Here is a 21,637-nt window from a genome sequence, read left to right on the forward strand (position 1 = left end):
CAGTTATGTTACAAGGCCTGTGTAAAGGTCAGACATTGACCTGCGGGAAGGATACCTTCTAATAGGTGGTACTGTGAAGAATAATTGTCCCATCTGCCATTTGCACACTGATACACAAACAAATTAAAGGTCCTCACCTCATTGGACAATATTCCCTTCCTTTATACATGTGATGATTGACCAAGATGCATGAAAACTGTGCAAAGTACATTCACAAGGGGCTTCTATCTCATATAGTAACCCCATAGGCTAAGATCATAAACCTATAATACTACATCTTCTCTTGGAAGACCACTCTTCAATGCAACTCTAAGTCATCGCCTTAAACAGGTTTTACTGTACCAGCTTTCACTCTTCACAGCAGGTACAGTAAAACCTGATGATGATGGGGATCGGATAGTTTAGCACAGAGAACGCTGATGCTTTCTTGCACAGTGCTCTGGGCTCAGTTGCAATGTTAGGCCGCCTGCACACGGGCGGATTTGCATTGCAGAATCCGGAGTGGGCGTCCACCTCTGGATTCCACAGCAAATGCCGCCCATAGCATACTATGGCAAAACACGATTTCCTCTACATGATTCTGTTTGGCTTCTGTGCTGACGGCTTCCATTGAAGTCAATGCAAGCCATCCGTCCCGCAACCGTTCCGTAATCATCATTGCGGAAAGGTCGCGGGATCCGCACCATCGCCTAGTGACGGCCTGGCATAATCTGTACTGCACATGAGCGCCGACTGGCACATCCGCAGCACAGATTATGAAGACAGCGGACAGGTACACTGGGGACACCGGCCGTGTGCAGGCTTCACATTTGCGTCAGATGCTCTGTTCTGAACCTCCGGCATAAATCCGTCTCAAGATCATGGCCAAAATAGTGCAGCATGCTGCACTATCTGTCCACGAAAATACAGAGAGCATAATGGAAGCCAGACAGACCCCATTATAGTCAATGAGGTCCATCCAATGCCATTCAGTTCCATTGTAGGATGGATCAATTCCTTGCAAGGAGTCTGTTTTTCAATTCCCATAATGGAACAGGAAGACGGAAACCCAAACGCAGACGTGAACAGAGCCTATGGGTAAATTCACACTAAATGGATCTTGGCGTGGATCTGCACCAAAATCCGCACCATTTGGTTTGTTTGTTTTTTAACAAGGATCTGCAGCATATTTCACCCTTTCAATTGAAGGGGTGCAGTCTGTTGCAGATCCACATCAAAATCTGCACTACTGGTGCGGAGAGTCACATATTTGTTTTTAAACAGAATTTGACAAGGATTTTGGGTCAGATTTTCCAAATTTTGCACCAATTCCGCTCTGTGTGAACGCAGCCTTACTGAAGCTGTAGTTGAACACCATTCAATTGCAGCACTGCCACAGAACAAGGCTTGGCTGACCTTCTAACATCACATTTCTCCAAAAGCCATTACCTCCAATTATACAGAGATCAATATTCCCCATGGAAACAACATGCATCGTGCAGGCAGGAGGGCGACCCTGGAGACGTTCTGTATGAGCCGGCTATAATGTTATATAAGGTAGAGAGAAATCCTTCCAAAGCAAATGCCCATTATGACATTTACAGTACCGCCTACCAGTTGATATGCCGGCTTCAAGGAAAGCTTACATTAGTGTAAAATCCCACTTTGAGCACATTCGGCGATCACTGTGCCCCATTGTTGTGAGGCCCATGGAAGATTTATGCCTTAAATTGACATTTATTCTGCCTGTGTAAGATTGGATTTTTATGCTTTTAGACTGTAAATGCTGCCATGTCCCACCAAGCAGAGAACTGTAGGAAGCAGATACATAAAGCCCATTGCACATAAAGGCTACATACAAATCAACATGATGACAGCAGATAAAAAAAAACAAAGGCCCATCTACCCCGCCCCTTTAAGATCGGCTCTCTTAAGACTAAGGTGTTTTTTAAAATCATCTTTGGCACTGAAACATTGGAGCAAAGGCTGATAAAAGAGATTTATCTTGTTGCCTTTGCTCCAATGTTTCTGCTGTGCGGAGACTCTTGGATGGGTCTGTCAGGCGGCACCACTACACTTCATGACTATCTGGTGCTGCTGATTTTTGCTTACTGCATCTTCAGGACAAATGTATGTCGGTCCTAAACAGACGGCCGCCGACAGCTAAAAATTTCTAATTTTGCGTACTTTCTTACCTCCATGGCAATTATAAATATGTACAATGTGGGTAAAAGAGCTGTAGTAACCAACCATCAGCAAGAGGAGGGGCTGTGAATTAAGAGTGGACACCGTCCGGACCAATCTGAGCTGCAAGACTGCCCATTGGCCACAGTCCGGACCACTTCGAGCTGCAAGACTGCCTATTGGCGGCAGTCCGGACCACTTCGAGCTGCAAGACTGCCCATTGGCCGCAGTCTGGACCACTTCGAGCTGCAAGACTGCCCATTAGCCGCAGTCTGGACCACTTCGAGCTGCAAGACTGCCCATTGGCCGCAGTCCGGACCACTTCGAGCTGCAAGACTGCCTATTGGCGGCAGTCCGGACCACTTCGAGCTGCAAGACTGCCCATTGGCCGCAGTCTGGACCACTTCGAGCTGCAAGACTGCCCATTAGCCGCAGTCTGGACCACTTCGAGCTGCAAGACTGCGCATTGGATGGATTCCAACTAATTTATATACAGCATGTGGCGCATGAGAACACCACAATTTCCTTTGTTCCTGCACTTAAGGTACAAACCAGCTTCTCTTTCCCTAGTTTTCACAAGACTTTACCTTTAATATGTTGCTGACAGACTTCCTTTGATGCAGCCATCTCTAATGGTCTAAGGTGATTGAGTAGGTAATATTTAATTCCCTGGCGGTCTAGGGTAGTTGTGTCAATAATATCCAATTCCCTGTTGGGGAGTCAATAATATACGATTCCCTGGTGGTCTAGTGTAGTTGAATCGTAAGCATTTAATTCCCTAGTGGTCTAGGGTGGTTGAGTCAATCTACAATTCCGTAGTGGTCTAGGGTGGTTGAGTCATTAATGCACATTTCTGTGGTGGTCCAGGATAGTTGGGTATATGATTCCCTGGTGGCCTAGAGTAGCTGAAGCGATAATAGTTGATTACTTGCTGGTCTAGGGTAGTTGAACAGTTTATTTTTGTTTCTCAGGTGTTCTCAGATAGTTGAGTAATTAATATTGGATTCCCTGGTGGTGTAGGGTAGAATAAAGGTACCCTGGTTGTCTAGGGTAGTGGTGGGTAGAATAGGTTATAATGTGGTGGCGGAGTGGGTTCTTCACTTCCACTGGCCCCAGTGATCTTTCCCATTGACCATCTTGCTCAACGTTCCTAACTACCATGCACTGATGAAATGGAAGGAGGCAAGGTCTTGGTGACTGTGCCACAGACTCCCTTCTATGATGGGGCATTGCACTCAGGGATCAAGTAGGTTTTTTTTCTCCTTGCTGAAATGCGCTTCTTATAGTCCAAAGAAAAACAGAGTAACATATATTGGAACTGCAACATTTTCAGAAATCATATGTTTTAGCTGGAGGTACATTTTAAAATCACTTATTGTTGATTTTTCTACTACACAATGCAGTATTAGAGAACGATAAAACATTTTCCCTAAATATGCAGCCCGGCAGGTATGAAGACAGGTAGGCAGACGTGATATGTATATAGGCACACGCATAACCTTCCTAGTTTTAACCACTTCCCATAAAATCTAATTATAATAACAGAGATATCGGATTATGAATTCCCTCAGAGATAATGGGCCTGTTCAAGAGAAGGAATTCTTTCAATAGTACGCCACGACTCCGAGAGATCGATTGTAATTCGCTACATTCACCCCGTCACATGACACATTTGCATTTTCCATTGCTACAGCTGGCCATACAGGGAAACAATTTTTAGAGGCTCTGCAAAAATTCAATAGCAAGTAACAATTAAAGAGCCGATCCGGTGAATTGTGTTTTCCTTGCATTCATTAAGTGGCTAGCCCCTCACTATATATGTTGGCTAGTGTTTAGTTATCCCTATACCCTGTCCTTCTCCTCATGTGATCTTAATCTGACCACCTGGGATTTACCTGGCTCAAAAAGTCAGTTTTGGGCTGCATGTACACGGTCGGACTTGAATTGCAATATCCGTGGCTGCGTCTGCGCCCGGATTCCGCAGTAAATATATTGTCAATAGCAGGCTATGGCAAAGTGATTTTTCATGCACACGAGCGGAAACCAATTGTGGTTTCCGCTCACGGATGAAAAATCGCAGCATGCTCCATTTTTGTGCGAGCTCCGCTGGGACGGCTTCCATTGAAGTCAATGTAAGCCGTTCGCCAGCCGGAAGAAAGAAGATGCGGCCTGCACTAAGGAGAGCCCCGCAGCGCCCAGAGAGGTAAGTATATTGTATTTTCCCTCTCCATGGCTGCAGGCACGCACGGATTCCACTGCGCGATTCAGCACCGTGCATGCAAGTGGACATGAGGCCTTAGAGCGTCCTGTCATACAGTTATAATGAGGGAAATCACAGCTCAGCTTCCTGACTGTATACTTATGGCCTGTAGCCTATTTAGGTGTATATACAGAGTAGTTATTAAATTGTCCTCCAAGCAGGCAGAGATGGTACAGCCTCTAGCTGCTCATGTGATGCTATGCTGAGGCATCACAGCAAAGAGAAATCTAAATATCAACATGGTACCTGATAAAGATCAGTCTAGAAGCTGCATTGCATGGAAGTGACAGCAATATATGTAGGAGGCGTCCATAGTTTGACAGATAACCAGGTGAGGGGTGCAGGGATGGAAGAATGGGTTTTCTCCAAAGTGGCCCTTTAAGATTACTGTACGCCATATGATGGATCCTAGTTTATGATTTTTACAGCTGGTCTATATTTTCTGGTTATTGACCTCTCTCAAACAGCCATCAATTGATCAACACGGTGAAAACATTTTCCAGACACATCTGATATTATAAATAGCTAATGGTATCTTGAAGTGAAGCAATATGAAACATTATATAGTGTATGTGGGCCCTAAAGGGGAGGCAAAAACCATACGTGCCTTACACATAATCTTAACTCATAAGGATCCCATGAGCTTTCAGGGCTACTACTTGTAAAGGGAATGTGTCATCAGAAAATATTTGTTTGAAGAATTTTTTTACATTTTCAAAGTCACGATTTGTATTATAAAAAAAAAATTCTAAAGTCCTGCAGTTCTCACAGCAACCACTAGGCCTAATAATAGCCTAACACGTCCTGTTCTGTAGAGAAAACTTCTCAGTAGCCATCTCATTATATCATCAAAGGCAGAGTATCAATGAAAGGTGACACCTAAATACAGATTACACAGCATTCACCATTCACAACAGGTGATGGCCACAGCTCACCTCCTCCCCCTCCATGCACAGTGACCTCTGTGCAGGTGAAAAAGCATGCCCACAACACTATCCCATAGAAGTCGATGGGTCTCCTCCTGTCCATTGTGTGAATGTACCCCAAGTTTCGCTGTAAAGCATCTCTCTAAGGCCTCATGCACACGGGGCAATTGAGCAGCAGATTCCACGCATGTCAGCCGGCGCGGGCGATCTGCTGCTCAATGTGCCCATTGATGTGTGTGGAGATTCCCCTCTCCACACATACCAGCGGATTTTATTTGCGTCTGCTTCGTGCCGAAATAAAATCGCAGCATGCTCTATTTTTAAGCAGATACGCAGGGACGGCTTCCATTCAAGTCAATGGAAGCCGTCCCTACTATGGCACCTCTGCAATGAGCATTGCAAAAGTGTTGCGAATCCGCGTCATCGCCTAGGTAACGGCGTGGCGTCTTCTGTACTGCGCATGTACGCCGGCGGCACACCTACATACGAAAAGAAGACTACTTCTGACAGGTACACAGGGTCGCCGGGGGGGATTCCGTGAGTGATTTCCCACACGGAATCCGTGCGTGTGCATCAGGCCTAAATGCTGTTAACTGCAATTCAGGAAAGATGGCCGCCCCACTGTCATGTATAGACAGTAGAATAAGAAGTAGCCTACAGTCAGAAAATAAGAGCAGATTAGAAAAATGGAAAATGTTTCACTAAATGTGGTTTTAATTAGTAAAAAAAAAAAACATACAGGTGATACGTTCCCTTTAAGAGCATTACAGTAAGTCAAGGCCACGAAGACACCACATTCATACTCTTCGGTCTGGTTCATAGACAGAATTTGAGTGGCAGGGTGCAATGTTACATATAAAATACTTCATCGGCCAGATGTTACATGCAAAACAATAGGGAATTATGAACTCTCATTCACATTTTTGAGTCCTCGCTGCACATTTGTTTTGGCAGCCACAACCTCCTCCGTCCGCGCCGCTGAAGTCACACTTTACTATTACATTTATTCTGTGCATGAAAGGTGCTGCGGCAGAACGGTGGACGCAAGGAAAAGAAGTGAACTCCACATTTGTGAAACAGCAAGTATTTTACCCAAAGCACAATTGTTCCTGTTTGTTGCCACAATGGCGGTTTCTTATATACAAACAGGAAATGCTTCTTTATAAGAATAAATACTGTGATCACAGCCAAAGTATATGCTAATACATGTGGTTCCCATTGTGGTTGTGTCGCACCATAACACAAAGTGTGAGCATGGCTTCTGAGGCCTTTAGGGAAATATACGGCTGCGCTCTCACTAGCACCACCTTGTTTAACGCATTGGAAAGGAATGTGGAATGGAGGTTTTTATATAGAGATCGCTCGCTCATCTGACCTCAATATTGCAAACAACAAGACGTCAGGCTTCCTTTAGAAAAAAAAAAAAATTTCTAAATTTATACTCCACGTAATCCAGCTCCCCAAAAGAAAAGGAAATCTGACAGAATGGAGACTTTGGAGGAACGCTTGTTTGACCAATCTTCGGGCCTGATCCGCCAAGAAACGAACAAAAGTTAATTCATCGGCTAATCGCATTTGCTTGTGCAGCCGGATAAATCGCTGTTGTCAGCAGCACATCTCCCCGCGTGAATGAGGGGTGTGCTGCTGACAACTGTATGGGGGACAGATGAGGGTGTCTATGATCTTCGCCCTCCAATTGATATCTAATCGGCCTGCTAAGCAAACGCCAATGGTTATCTGGATAGGATTGCAAGGTGTAAAAGGGACCCGGTTGTCATTGTACATCAGTAAAATGTCTCAGGTCTCTCATACAGCTGTAATGTCATCTGTTAACAAATCCGTATTACGGACATATACAATACGCTCGTCTGAAACTGGCCTTAAAATGCCTCTCCAGTTTGCAGACAAATATCTGTACCGGGAGCAGAGAGGAGAAGTATACTACCTGCAGCTGTTCTTCTCTGCCATCCCTCAAATTCGCTGGTCACGTTTTTGGCTCTTGCAACCTTTAAACTATCTAATACCCATAATACACTGCTAGTGTTCCACAACCAATGCACTACACCTGCTCTCCGATTGGGCACAGCTGTTCAAGCACTGGCCAATCAGAGCGCACCTCATAGTGTGCTTTAGATAGAAAATTGCTGCAGTCATTTGGAACAGCCAAAAACAAAGCAAAGAACTGGCGGATAAAAGGGGCAACAAAGAAGAACAACCGTAGATAATAAATAGAGATGAGCGAACGTACTCGGATAAGCACTACTCGTCCGAGTAATGTGCTTTATCTGAGTACCTCTCCGCTCGTCCTGAAAGATTCGGGACGCGCTGCGGAGCGGGGAGCTGCAGGGGAGAGCGGGGAGGAACGGAGGGGAGATCTTTCTCTCCTTCTCTCCCGCCCGCTCTCCCCTGCTCCCCACTGCGACTCACCTGTCAGCAGCGGAGCGCCCCGAATCTTTCAGGACGAGCGGAGAGGTACTCGGATAAAGCACATTACTCGGACGAGTAGTGTTTATCCGAGTACGTTCGCTCATCTCTAATAATAAACCCTTCCTGTCCCGGAACCGAATCTTGTCCTAAAACTGGAGAGCTGCTTTAAGTTTTTTTTTATAAAAACAATGGAACAAACTGCAGGGTAAAACACAGATGTGAATCTGGCCTACATTGTGTTTTCAGCCGCACGGTTGCATTTTTTTTTTTTTTATTCAATTTTTTGTAAAAATGCGCTCGCTAAGGGAAAAAAAATCTACTTTTGCACTGAAATGTATATATTTTTTGCTGCCCCTTTTGGTTAATGTATAAAGTGCAGTGAACATCGCAGCGGCCTTATATACCGGAAGGATTAACACAAAAGACGTCTTCAGTCTATAATGTCTCACATACACACAGTATGGTGAGCGACCTTGCTGCACACACAAGCCTAGACAAGCCTCTCGGTCCTAGACTGTTTTGTCTCCTACAGGCCACCGTACAAGCCTAACAGAATCGGAGGTGCACACAGAGGATAATACCAGCAGCTTGGTAATATTACACAATACATAAATAACGCCCTACAATACAGGCCTTAAGTCTGTAACGCCCTGGCGTCGCCAATGTCACCTGACACAAGATATTGTTTGTGACTCAACCTCTCTTTTTTGGGACTCTCTGGAACCACAAGGCACTTTCTTCCTGCGCCAGAAAGATCAGATCCACACCCCCTTCTCCGAACACAAATCACGACAGCTGCCGGCATGACAGAATGCCAACACTACTTCAAAGGCCACCTGCAGGACGCACGAATATGCCGGGCAAAGAGTCAGAGTGGCTACGCAATAAAAAAGTGACCTACCCGAGAGATGACAGACAATGCCGCCTGTATATATGTATATCTATAGGTCAACCATCAACTATGCGGCACAAATATGGCTACGGAGCAAAGAAAGGACAAAAAGTAGGCAAACGTGAAAATCCCCCAAAAATATGTAAAAGCCACACAATCTGATGTACCGCAAAAATGCCCAGCGCGTAGCAGAGCACATATGCAACGTCAGAAGGCACGGTAGGGTTAAAACGGATGACACGGGGATGGCGTTGAGGGGTGTCACTGAGAGAAAGCGAGTCTGACACACGCCACTGAAAAACCAAGCGCTGGCATGGAGGCCTGAAGCTTGCATAATAGTAGTTAAAACAACATATGGCAATGCTAACCCGTTCTGACACATGGAACCGGGGGTATCCTGGAGGAGGAACCTGCCCTTTCATGATATATAGTCGCGTTTATTCGCTTGATCGCTTTAAGTGACAAACATTATAGAACGTGACTGAGGAGGTTAAAAAAAAAAGAGAAAAAGTGCACTCTGGCATTCATTTCCCCAGATCCGGTAATTAATGCGAGTTGCACCGTGCCCTTTAAACGTCACGCACAAACGCCAATGACTTCTGCAGAAGTTATCGCCTCGGCTAAAACTATACGAGTGGAGCTGCACAGCTGATATTACGGATTGAGAAGATTAAAAGAAGAAGAAAAAAAAAAGTAGGGGGTGGAGGGGGACCTTTAAATTAGTAGCGTTGCTGAGGCTAAATCCACAGCCGTTCCTTCCTATGGCTGCCCAGTATAATGCCCGGGTCTGGAGTGCCTTATTGCAAAGTCAAGGGAGAGGCGAGGACCCGGCCTGTGCACTGTCAGCATACACTGGGAGTTAACCACTTTATCTCAACTAGGGGCAGCCTTGAACAACCTTGCTAAGAGATTCCACTGTCAACATACAGAGCAAGGCCTTGTGTATGTATATAGGAGAGCAATAGAACTAGACAGCAGACAAGCCGTTAAGAACTAGTGGGACCCTTTCTCGGTTCTGGGAAGAGTAAGCGGCGGTGACACCCCAACATAATCCCTCCAGCTCCGAAAACACACATGCAATTACATTTTAAAAGGACAAGAATGAAGTCTACTTGGTGGAAGGGAGGGGGAAGCCCTATAAAATGTTGCAGCTAGCTGCTCCCCCCTTCCATAAAGTCAATGTTCTGAAGGGGGTGGGGATTGTTTATGATCAGGGTCATAAAAAGCTGCAATCAGACCAAGACACCCCCTTTTTTCTCCCTTTCTAAACACTATGCCATCCGCTGTGCTCACGCCCCTTTTTGCGGTGCATGCAGGCCTTCCTCTACAGCAGCAGAAGGGTTAAACAGATAGAGACATGACCTTATTACAGTAAACAGCTATAGAAGACACAGTCCCCCATGTGCAAGTGTACATGATCACTCACCTCTCTGCTCAGAAGGCCTGGAGACTTAAGATGCCCCTCTTCTCTGGGACTGGAAGGAAGTGTAAGCCACTTGGGAACCAGAAGAAAAAAAACGCAAAAATACGTGTGCGCAAATAATATCAGGAAGAGGGGTGCACGGTTCCTGTTGCCCTAATTCCCCACCTAGACAAGCCCTGGATCTTGAGTAGAAAGCAAGTGATAGTCTGAGGATCCCGTATTCTAAGCTGAAGTTTCTTTTTGGAAGGGGTGGGGGGGTTATTCCTGTCTGTGTCTCTCTTTCTTCTCTTCCCTCCGTGTGTCAGGAATACAGACAGAGAGGAAAGGGGAAAAAAAATCTAGTTATACTCAGCTCCTCCCTCCCTATCTGTGTATCATATCCTTTAAATACAGTATGGCTGCTATGCAGTGCCCCCTGGAGGACTCCTGGTCTATCGCACACCCTCCACCGTGCTTTCCAGACACTCTTGTGAGGAGTGCTAGCTGTGTGCTCCAAATATGCCGTGCTCGGCTCATGTATGACGTACGTCCACACGGGACGTATTTTCGGCTGCGGAAAGTCCATTGCGATTCTGCAGCAGATTTCACCGCACTCGTCCGGAGGGGTGAAGTCCGCAGCATAAACTGACACGCTGCGCACCGGCAGGTCAGCTAACACTGCGGACTTGTTCGAGGCATCTTATCCACTTGGCTGGTACTGTAATATACAGCATGCCGATCTGTGGTGGATAATGCGCAGCCTATACACCCCATATGAACAGGCCCCTAAGGCCAAAGGCACAACTGTAGGAACTTGCATCTGCAAGAACCAGACTTTTTTGCCCATCTGTCTGCCGTCCGTGTGTCCACAAGAAAACAAGCCTGGAAAAGGGTCAATTAGGTTTTTCTGCATTCTTAGCAACGGATTGTTGAAATACAGACGCCATTTGTGTCCATTTTTTTTTCTGTAAATCAAATTTTTACTGGTATTTTTCTCATAAGGCCTCCTTCACACGGGTGACAAAGTTGCACGATTTTGGCATGTTGCTACAAATTGTAAGTATGTGAAGCCCATGCTTTCCTATGGGTTAATTCACACATGCGATATCCCGACACAAAAACTTCATGGGTCCGGCGATATGCACTCGACTCGCGAGGTTTTGTAGCCCATGTTTCCCTATGGAGGCTTCCTCTCTGATGTATCGCATGAAAATGCGATTTTTGTGCGGTGCGATGCAACTTTGACAGTAGGAAATCCTATTGTCAAAGCCATAACCTTAGCCCTAGCTGCAGGAGAAAAAAAAAGTATACATCACCTTAGAAGAGCTGTCATCTCCGGCACGTCATTCACCTTCATCTCTTTTGGCTGGGGTTTGAAAAATCACTGCCTCTGATTGGCTTAGCGCCAGACAATCACAGCCAATGAACCAATCATAGCTATTTATCGAGTGCTGGCTCTGATTGGCTAAGCGTCAGCCAATCACAGCCAGCGCTTCCAGGAGGCGGGGATTTTTCATTTCCCAGCCAGAAGAGATGAAGAAGACCAGTGCCGGGGACCAGGAAGAAGCTGCAGCGGAGCCATGGACAGCGCTTCTAGGTGAAGTATACTTCCTTTTTTCTGCAGTCAGGGTAAGGCTTATATATCAAGCCCCTCCCAAAAAATCCTCGCATGAGGTCCTACAAAATCATAGCATTGCCACAAGAAGACGCGGCGATATCGCACAGACCAGCAATGTAATATCGATGCGACTTTCTCATGGCAGTGCCGTGTCGCCCGTATGAGGGAGTCCTAACAGTCCACCATTAAGTGGAAAAAAGACAATTACATATCTCATATCAAATCCGTCCAGCAGGACACACAATAGACCAATCATAGTCTACTGCGGAATTTGACAGCATCAAATATCAACAAATCTCGCTGTCCATTTTTTGTGTGACCCTATTAACTTGAATGGGGTGTCTCGTCCGGAAATCTGTGTGTCTGAAAACAAACTGTGTGAAAAATGTGTGATTTGGCAAATTGGGGCAGATTTACTATTACTATCTAATAGTTAGACTGTGCAAACTTAAGACTAGAACAGGGGTATCAGACTCATTTTCCCCAAGGGCCACATCAGCCTTAAGGCCGACTGCAATTGTAAGACTGTATAGTAATAGTGACCCCCATAGTGGCAGAAATCCGCCACGGGATATCGCAACGCCCGTGGACCATTGCAGCCTTATTCTGCCTCATTGACAATTCAGACAGTAGACGGACTGAAAATCTGCTTGTGTGTCTTTAGCTTAAGGCCATTTTCACACGGGCGATAAAATTGCGCGACGTGAGAGAGTGAAAACGCAGAATTATGAAACCAATGATTTTCAATGGTTTCATTAAAATTTGCGATATTTTCACTCATGCGATGTGGTGTGGGGAAAAAAAAATATCGCAGTTTTATTTAAGCCCATATTACCCTACAGAGCCTCCTTTTTATCGCATTGCAACGCACGAACTTGCGATATTCTTGCGATGCATTTTCAACATTAGAAGCTTGTATTTACTAACATGCAAAAAGATCGCAGGCATCAGCGATGCAATGTGTGATTTTTAACAAGATTAAGCATCGCTGATTCTCAAAATTTGCTTGAATAAAGCTGCAATTTGCTCGGAACGATAGCGCAATCGACGTTCAGTTTGTCCCTATCTTTGCTGATCACTGCTACCCGGAGTATGTAGCAAGCATGCAATCTACAATTTAGGCTCTAAAGCCCAATTTACACGCAAAGATGATTGCTCAAAAGACATCGTTTGAGCGAATTTTGAGCGATTGTCTCGTGTAAATGGGGCTTAACTGTGCACTTAAAGGGGTTGTCCACTTACCAGACTACATTCCCTTTACACCAACTGTGCTAAAATAACAGGATTAGCTGTACTTATCTGTCCTCTGCGATCCAGCGCTATAATCCTGCCGTCCTCCCAGTATTTGTTGTGGAAGATAATGTCACCGGATGTCATGTGACCGTTGCAGCGGCTTAAAAGCTGCAGTGCCACTGCCTGTTCTCTTGGCATCAGTACTTGCTTCCTGGAGGCCATAGTGTTAAGAGTTCAGAACGGTGAATCTGTGGCCTCTGATTTGCTGCGGCGGTCATGTGATGTTCGGTGACATCATCTTCAACAACAAACCACGGGAGGAAGGCAGGGCTACAGCGCTGTAGAGGACAGGTAAGTATTCCTCTTCTCATTCTTAGCACAGTTGGTGGTATAGGAGAATGTTGTCCGGTAACCAGAAACCCCTTTAAAGGGGTTGTCCCACAAAAATAAGTCATCCTCTCCACAGGGTGGGCGATAACCTATTAATCAGCAGCGGCCTGACTGCTGGGGACCTCATGAATTCCAAGAACTGGGATGCAGAGTAGATAGCCTAGTTCCAGTGATTAGCTTTATCCAATGGCCCTATTGAAATAAACAGAGTGACAGAGCGCATGTGTTACTGCTGCTGCCTTCATTGTGGGATGCTACACACCATCTTCTCGGGGCTAGTAGGGGTCCCAGCAGTCTGAATTCCACCAATCAGCAACTTATCGCTTAGGCCAGGCTCACACAAGCGGTCGGAATCCGCAGTGGAAGACCTGCAAATGATCACAGAAACGAATTGCGTAAGGTCACGCTTGTGTGAGGAAATTGGATGTACTCATATGGAAAGCATATCGTCTGTGTAGATCACAAGTAGGGAATGACATCAGAAAGTTGCCCAGACCCCTGGAAACACCCTTCTATCATTCAGGTGACATTCTCTTGTGGTGTCGTAGTGAGAGCTGCTCTGAGAGCCTTCAGAACGGGTACTGCTCTCTGGGCTTAGCTGGTTTATACTACTTTTTTGGAAGTAGTAAAAGCCATTAAAAAATATATACATATTTAGGCCTCCCTCAAGCAGATATATTTGTACAGCGTTTACCCCTGCCTTTACAGCGCTGCGCTAAACACTGTACAAAGCTGCCATTCATTTCAATGGGGCTGTCCACACAAGTGTTAAAACTCTGCGCTTTGACAGTGATGCATGTTCTATCTTTGTCCGTTTTCAGCTCTGCGTCGCCCATTGAAATGAATGGGCAATGGTTTCAGTGTGAACACGTGGCAAAAGTTGGCGCCACATTTTGGGCAGCGTTAAACGCAGGCTCTAGCTGAACTACCTAATAAAAAAAATAAGGAATACTCACCTAGTTGGCGCCGTCAGGGTCTCCGCCGCTGTACTCAGAAGCTCCAGGCAGGCTACTGGGCACTTGTCAAGCCTGTCAAGCCGACAAAGCATCTATTGCTAGTGAAGGGGATTGAAATCCCTGCCTCCAGCGAGAGATTGCTCTGATTGTTTCAGGAGCGCCAGCTCCACCAATCGGAGCCGGCACTCGATGAATCAATCACAGCCATTCAATGAATGGCTGTGATTGGTGCATTCAGCGCTTGCTGTGATGGGCTGAGCCTGCTGACACTCAGCAGACTCAGCCAATCAGAGCAATCCCTTGCTGGAGGTGGGGTCTTCAAACCTCATCACTAACAAAAGATCCTTTGCGGCTATGAGCTTCAGAGAGCAGCGGCATGGACCTGGACGGCGCCAGCTAAGAGAGTATTGATTTTTTACTCTACATCCTTGGCTACGTTTTTAGCTGCGCATTGTAAAAAATGCATGACAACGCAGCTGAAACCACAGTAAACGCAGCGTTGAAAATTGCTGCATTTCTGCATATGCCTGTGTGAGGGAGGCCCTATTCTTGTGGAGGAATAGCTCAGAAGAATAAGTGGAGGTTGCAGACAGCGGCGGGGGAGAGCAGGGAGATCTCTCCCCCCCCCCCCCCCCCGCTCACTCAGCCGAATCTTTAGAGACCAGCGGGCAGATACTCGACTAAGGCACTACTCGCTCGATTAGTTAGCCTTAGCGAGTATACTCGCTCATCTCTAATAGAGATCAATGAGGCTCATACATGCGGAATCTGCAATGAAATAGAGCATGCTGCAATTCTCCCATTTGCAGAATCTGCAATTCCTACCGACCGGCAAAAGTCCATGCATTTCAATGCCCGCGTATTACCGTGTATTGTCCGCTCAGAAGGCATTTGCGGAATTTACAATTCAAATCAGCTTGTGTGAGACCCCCTTATCCTGTGAGTAGAAGATAACCCCTTTAACCCCTTGAGTGGCACGCCCGGAAAAGTTCCGTGACGAGCTCCACTGCTCATAGCAACATAGCCCGGAAGATTTCCGGGCTATGTATCACTATGGGAGCTGCAGAGCACAATGCCACAAGCTGTGACAGTGTGCTCTGCCTGCACAGACCCACAGAGAACAAAGCAAGGGCTTTGAAAAACCAGCAGAAGATATTGCCGACATGTCGGCAACCTCCTGCTTTGTTTACAAGTTGCCATAGAGACCATCGGCTTGTCAGAAGCAAGCCGATGGTCTCTGTGGCAGGGAGAGCTGGTTGTTAGCTGTCAGAGGACAGCTAGGTACTAGCTCTTACAGCAGAGATAAGAGAAAACCTCTGATCTCTGCTGTGTTAACCCTTTACATGCTGCAGTCTATGTGACTGCAGCATGTAAAGGGTTGTCACTGCAGCATGTAAAGGGCTGTCACCATCGGACCCCTGGAATGTGATCAGGGGTCCTGATGGGTCCCTGTGGAAGTCCCCTAAAGGGACAAAAAAAAATAAAAAAATTTTAAAAAATAAAAAAAAAAAAAAGTAAAAAAATTATTAAAAATATAAAAAAAACACTTGTTTCCCTTTACTTTGTAAAAAATCAAAAATACAATCACACATGTGGTATCCGTGTGCGTCGTAATGACCCAGAGAAGGAAGTTAATACATTATTTAACCCCTTAATGACATGGCCCCTTTTTTCTTTTTTCCCCATTTCTTTTTTTCCTCCCCCCTGTTTAAAAAATCACAACTTGTCCCGCAAAAAACAAGGCCTTATATGGCCATGTCAATGGAAAAATGAAAAAGTTATGGCTCTTGAGACGCAACTGCAAAACTAGTTGAAATTCAATGATTAGACCATTTTAAAAAACCTGCCCTGGTGGGCACGACAGGGTGGTAGGAAACCTGCCACTCAAGGGGTTAATATAAACATATGTATAAAGAAATATCCAGAAGTATTCACACACACCGCCTTCACGGATTTCCATGCTTCCTTGTATAAAAACATTGAATCACGGTGGATCAATTAAGAATTTTGCAACCGATCGAATCATCAAAGTAAAAACAAGTCTCTACAAAATTATCTACACTCATCCCAATCATTACACACAAAACCAGAATGAATCCTGAATCATCACTGAAGCTGAATGTCATTCATGGAATAGAGAGATGGAAGAAACAGACGTCACCAGCGCATGGGCACTCAGAGAAGACTCTATAGAGCAATAGTTCTTCAGCTATGAATAATACTATGATGTATTAACAGAGGGAACAAGATACATTATATACAAAAGACAGACAAGGAATTTTAGGATAGAACTTCCAGGCTATTATATACTGAGTATAAAGGCCCTCTTCTCTGAGATGAATATATGTACTAGAGCCTCCATGCCCGACCGTATCTCATCATGTATCCAGGCTGGAGGCGGCCCAACAGGGTACTAGAGCCTCCATGCCCGACCGTACCTCATCATGTTTCCAGGCCGGAGACGGCCCAACAGGGTACTAGAGCCTCCTTACCCGACAGTACCTCATCATGTATCCAGGCAGGAGGCAGCCCAACAGGGTACTAGAGCCTCCATGCCAAACCGTATCTCATCATGTATCCAAGCAGGAGGCGGCCCAACAGGGTACTAGAGCCTCCATGCCCAACCGTATCTCATCATGTATCCAGGCTGGAGGCAGCCCAACAGGGTACTAGATCCTTCTTTAAATTGTACAGTTTTCCTCAATAAACGTATCCTTCAGCTCTAATATTGTAACCACTTACATATCATCATTGCATTCACACATAGAAAGTTTCAGTCGATTCCAACATAATTTGCAGCCAAGAACTTTGTGTAGCAAGGAAACTGTATATTTCCCTGCTTCAGGGTTTTAAGTAGAAACCTGATAATAAAAAGGGCCTTGCTGCTGCAGTATGGAGAGTTGGGTGGGTCCCGTCTCCATTTAGCCGCTCCAGGTATTTGAAATGACTGTGGCTAATTAGTTGGAAAGCTGATGTGTGCTTTTAAAGGGCAGACAGCTCACAAGCTGATGGCTCGGTTTGCTCCTGGGTAAAGTTAGGAGTAAAGTGTATCTTGGGCATTTTTTGGTTTAGATGCTGCACATTAGGCTCAGCTCTGTTAGATTTCATTCCGTTCCGTCTGTATTTTCTTTTTCTGCTTAACCCCTTAGTCCACGCAGGAGGATCGCATCGGGGTTCAAATGTGGAGTCCTCCAGTAAGAAGTTTCATCTCCTCTCACTGATCGCATCAGTGAGGGAAAATGAAACTTCAATTTTATTTTTAACTTTTACGTGATCGCCATTATCCATTTATCACTTGACCGGGGACCACTCACGGCGGTCCCCCGTGAAATCTCCATATTCTTGGCTATCTTTGGTAGCCAGGAGCTGGGAGATTTTAAATTTACCTAAGAATTCTTGATTTTTGCGCATGCGTCCACCATTTTGTTAACGGGCGCATACGCCAAAGCTGAGAGAAGTCTGCGGATAAACATCAGATTGGGGGACAAATCTGGGGACCTTAGGTATGTCATTTCATGATACAATCCGTAAGGGGAGCTGAAACTTTAACTTTTTAAGGGCTCATGTCCACGGGGAAAAGAAGAATTAAAATCCGCAGCGGATTTTAACTCTTCTCCCGCGCGCGGATCCGCACCCCATAGGGATGCATTGACCACCCGCGGGTAGATAAATACCCGCGGATCGTCAATAAAAGTGATTTAAAAAAAAATGGAGCATGAAAAAATCCGGACCATGCTCCATTTTCATGCGGGTCTCCCGCGGGGACGGCTCCCGCGGGCTTCTATTGAAGCCTATGGAAGCCGTCCGGATCCGCGGGACACAAAAATCATATTTTACTTACCCGCTCCGTTTCTTCTCTTCGGCGCCGCGCCATCCTCTCTCAGCCGCGGCCGGATCATTTTGCTTCGGCCCGGCGCATGCGCGGGGCACGTCACCGACGTCATCGTGCACATCCGCCGAGCCGAAGAATGAAGATCCGGCCGCGACGAGAGAAGATGACGCCGCGGCGAAGAGAAGAAACGGAGCGGATCGGAGGTAAGTTTATTCTCATTTATTCTCCTTTTCGGCGCTCATGTCCGCGGGGCAGGAGGGACCCGCTGCAGATTCTACATGTAGAATCCGTAGCGGGCCCGATTTTCCCCGTGGACATGAGGCCTAAAACTTTTTATTTTTAACACTTCTTAACTTTACATAATCAGCGTTATCTAATGGATGATCATGTGACCAGTAGAGATGAGCAAACGTACTCGTCCGAGCTTGATACTCGTTCGAGTATTAGCGTGTTCGAGATGCTCATTACTCGTGACGAGTACCACGCGATGTTCGAGTTACTTTCACTTTCATCTCTGAGACGTTAGCGCGCTTTTCTGGCCAATAGAAAGACAGGGAAGGCATTACAACTTCCCCCTGCGACGTTCAAGCCCTATACCACCCCCCTGCAGTGAGTGGCTGGCGAGATCAGGTGTCACCCGAGTATATAAATCGGCCCCTCCCGCGGCTCGCCACAGATGCATTCTGACAGAGATCAGGGACAGTGCTGCTGGTGCCGGAGCTGCTATAGGGAGAGCATTAGGAGTTATTTTAGGCTTCAAGAACCCCAACGGTCCTTCTTAGGGCCACATCTAACCGTGTGCAGTAGTGTGGAGGCTGCTTTTTGCAGTGTTGCACATTTTTTATTTTTTTGTATATCGGCCGTGCAGAGCATTGCGTCCTGCAGTAATTTTACATTGTCCAGGGCCAGTAGTGGTGAGGCAGGGACAGAAGACATATTTAGTGTATATAGGCAGTGGGCCTTTCCAAAAACATTTGGGAAAAAAATCTATTTGGGCTGCCTGTGACCGTCCTCTGTGTACTGGGTCTCTGCTGGGGGTAGTTGTCCTAATTCATACGCAGCCAGCTAAGTGTTACAGCAGGCTTGTGCAAAATTCTTTCCTGCCTCTGTGTTGCCTCTTACATCACCGCTGTATTCCTGTCCACAAGTGTACTGGGTCTCTGCTGGGGATAGTTGTCCTAATTCATACGCAGCCAGCTAAGTGTTACAGCAGGCTTGCGCAAAATTCTTTCCTACCTCTGTGTTGCCTCATACATCACCGCTGTATTCCTGTCCACAGTGAAACAGTCTGCAGTAATTTTACATTGTCCAGGGCCAGTAGTGGTGAGGCAGGGACAAAAGACATATTTAGTGTATATAGGCAGTGGGCCTTTCCAAAAACATTTGGGAAAAAAAATCTATTTGGGCTGCCTGTGACCGTCCTCTGTGTACTGGGTCTCTGCTGGGGGTAGTTGTCCTAATTCATACACAGCCAGCTAAGTGTTACAGCAGGCTTGCGCAAAATTCTTTCCTGCCTCTGCTGTGCGTTCCGTAAGCGAAGTCAGCCTCCAACCACAGGCCAATAAGCGGCACATTTAATTACAGCGTTCTGTTTCTGCACTACTGGTAATACACCATGCTGAGGGGTAGGGGTAGGCCTAGAGGACGTGGACGCGGGCGAGGACGCGGAGGCCCAAGTCAGGGTGTGGGCACAGGCCGAGCTCCTGATCCAGGTGTATCGCAGCCGACTGCTGCGGGATTAGGAGAGAGGCACGTTTCTGGCGTCCCCACATTCATCTCACAATTAATGGGTCCACGCGGTAGACCTTTATTAGAAAATGAGCAGTGTGAGCAGGTCCAGTCGTGGATGGCAGAAAGTGCATCCAGCAATCTATCGACCACCCAGAGTTCTGCGCCGTCCACTGCTGCAACTCTGAATCCTCTGGCTGCTGCTCCTCCTTCCTCCCAGCCTCCTCACTCCATTACAATGACACATTCTGAGGAGCAGGCAGACTCCCAGGAACTGTTCCCGGGCCCCTGCCCAGCATGGCCAGCAATGGTTCCTCTCCCACCGGAGGAGTTTGTCGTGACCGATGCCCAACCTTTGGAAAGTTCCCAGGGTTCGGGGGATGAGGCTGGGGACTTCCGGCAACTGTCTCAAGAGCTTTCAGTGGGTGAGGAGGACGATGAGACACAGTTGTCTATCACTCAGGTAGTAGTAATTGGAGTAAGTCCGAAAGAGGAGCGCACAGAGGATTCGGAGGAAGAGCAGCAGGACGATGAGGTGACTGACCCCACCTGGTTTGCTACGCCTACTGAGGACAGGTCTTCAGAGGGGGAGGCAAGTGCAGCAGCAGGGCAGGTTGGAAGAGGCAGTGCGGTGGCCAGGGGTAGAGGCAGGGCCAGACCGAATAATCCACCAACTGTTTCCCAAAGCGCCCCCTCACGCCATGCCACCCTGCAGAGGCCGAGGTGCTCAAAGGTCTGGCAGTTTTTCACTGAGAGTGCAGACGACCGACGAACAGTGGTGTGCAACCTTTGTCGCGCCAAGATCAGCCGGGGAGCCACCACCACCAGCATGCGCAGACATATGATGGCCAAGCACCCCACAAGGTGGGACGAAGGCCGTTCACCGCCTCCGGTTTGCACCGCTGCCTCTCCCCCTGTGCCCCAACCTGCCACTGAGATCCAAGCCCCCTCTCAGGACACAGGCACTACCGTCTCCTGGCCTGCACCCACACCCTCACCTCCGCTGTGCTCGGCCCCATCCACCAATGTCTCTCAGCGCACCGTCCAGCCGTCGCTAGCGCAAGTGTTGGAGTGCAAGCGCAAGAACACCGCCACGCACCCGCACGCTCAAGCGTTAAATGTGCACATAGCCAAATTTATCAGCCTGGAGATGCTGCCGTATAGGGTTGTGGAAACGGAGGCTTTCAAAGGTATGATGGCGGCGGCCCCGCGCTACTCAGTTCCCAGTCGCCACTACTTTTCCCGATGTGCCGTCCCAGCCCTGCACGACCACGTCTCCCGCAACACTGTACGCGCCCTCACCAACGCGGTTACTGCCAAGGTCCACTTAACAACGGACATGTGGACAAGCACAGGCGGGCAGGGCCACTATATCTCCCTGATGGCACATTGGGTGAATTTAGTGGAGGCTGGGACAGAGTCAGAGCCTGGGACCGCTCACGTCCTACCCACCCCCAGAATTGCGGGCCCCAGCTCGGTGCTGGTATCTGCGGCGGTGTATGCTTCCTCCACTAAACCACCCTCCTCCTCCTCCTCCTACGCAACCTCTGTCTCGCAATCAAGATGTGTCAGCAGCAGCACGTCGCCAGCAGTCGGTGTCGCGCGGCGTGGCAGCACAGCGGTGGGCAAGCGTCAGCAGGCCGTGCTGAAACTACTCAGCTTAGGAGAGAAGAGGCACACGGCCCACGAACTGCTGCAGGGTTCTGACAGAGCAGACCGACCGCTGGCTTGCGCCACTGAGCCTCCAACCGGGCATGGTTGTGTGTGACAACGGCCATAACCTGGTGGTGGCTCTGCAGCTCGGCAGCCT

The 21,637-nt window shown here is 47.2% G+C and overlaps 1 protein-coding gene across 3 annotated transcripts in view; it reads right to left on the reverse strand.

The window, feature by feature from the left end:
• Positions 1–10,392, reverse strand: part of THRA (thyroid hormone receptor alpha) — a 144,397-nt gene extending 134,005 nt beyond the window's left edge. For all 3 annotated transcript variants that reach the window (XM_066587968.1, XM_066587965.1, XM_066587967.1), the window contains exon 1: positions 10,095–10,392. The gene's annotated coding sequence lies outside the window, so the exon portion shown is untranslated. The remainder of the gene's footprint in view (positions 1–10,094) is intronic.
• Between the last annotated feature and the right edge of the window lie 11,245 nt (positions 10,393–21,637).

Source organism: Eleutherodactylus coqui, chromosome 13 (assembly GCF_035609145.1).
Source record: "Eleutherodactylus coqui strain aEleCoq1 chromosome 13, aEleCoq1.hap1, whole genome shotgun sequence".
Classification (NCBI taxonomy): domain Eukaryota; kingdom Metazoa; phylum Chordata; class Amphibia; order Anura; family Eleutherodactylidae; genus Eleutherodactylus; species Eleutherodactylus coqui.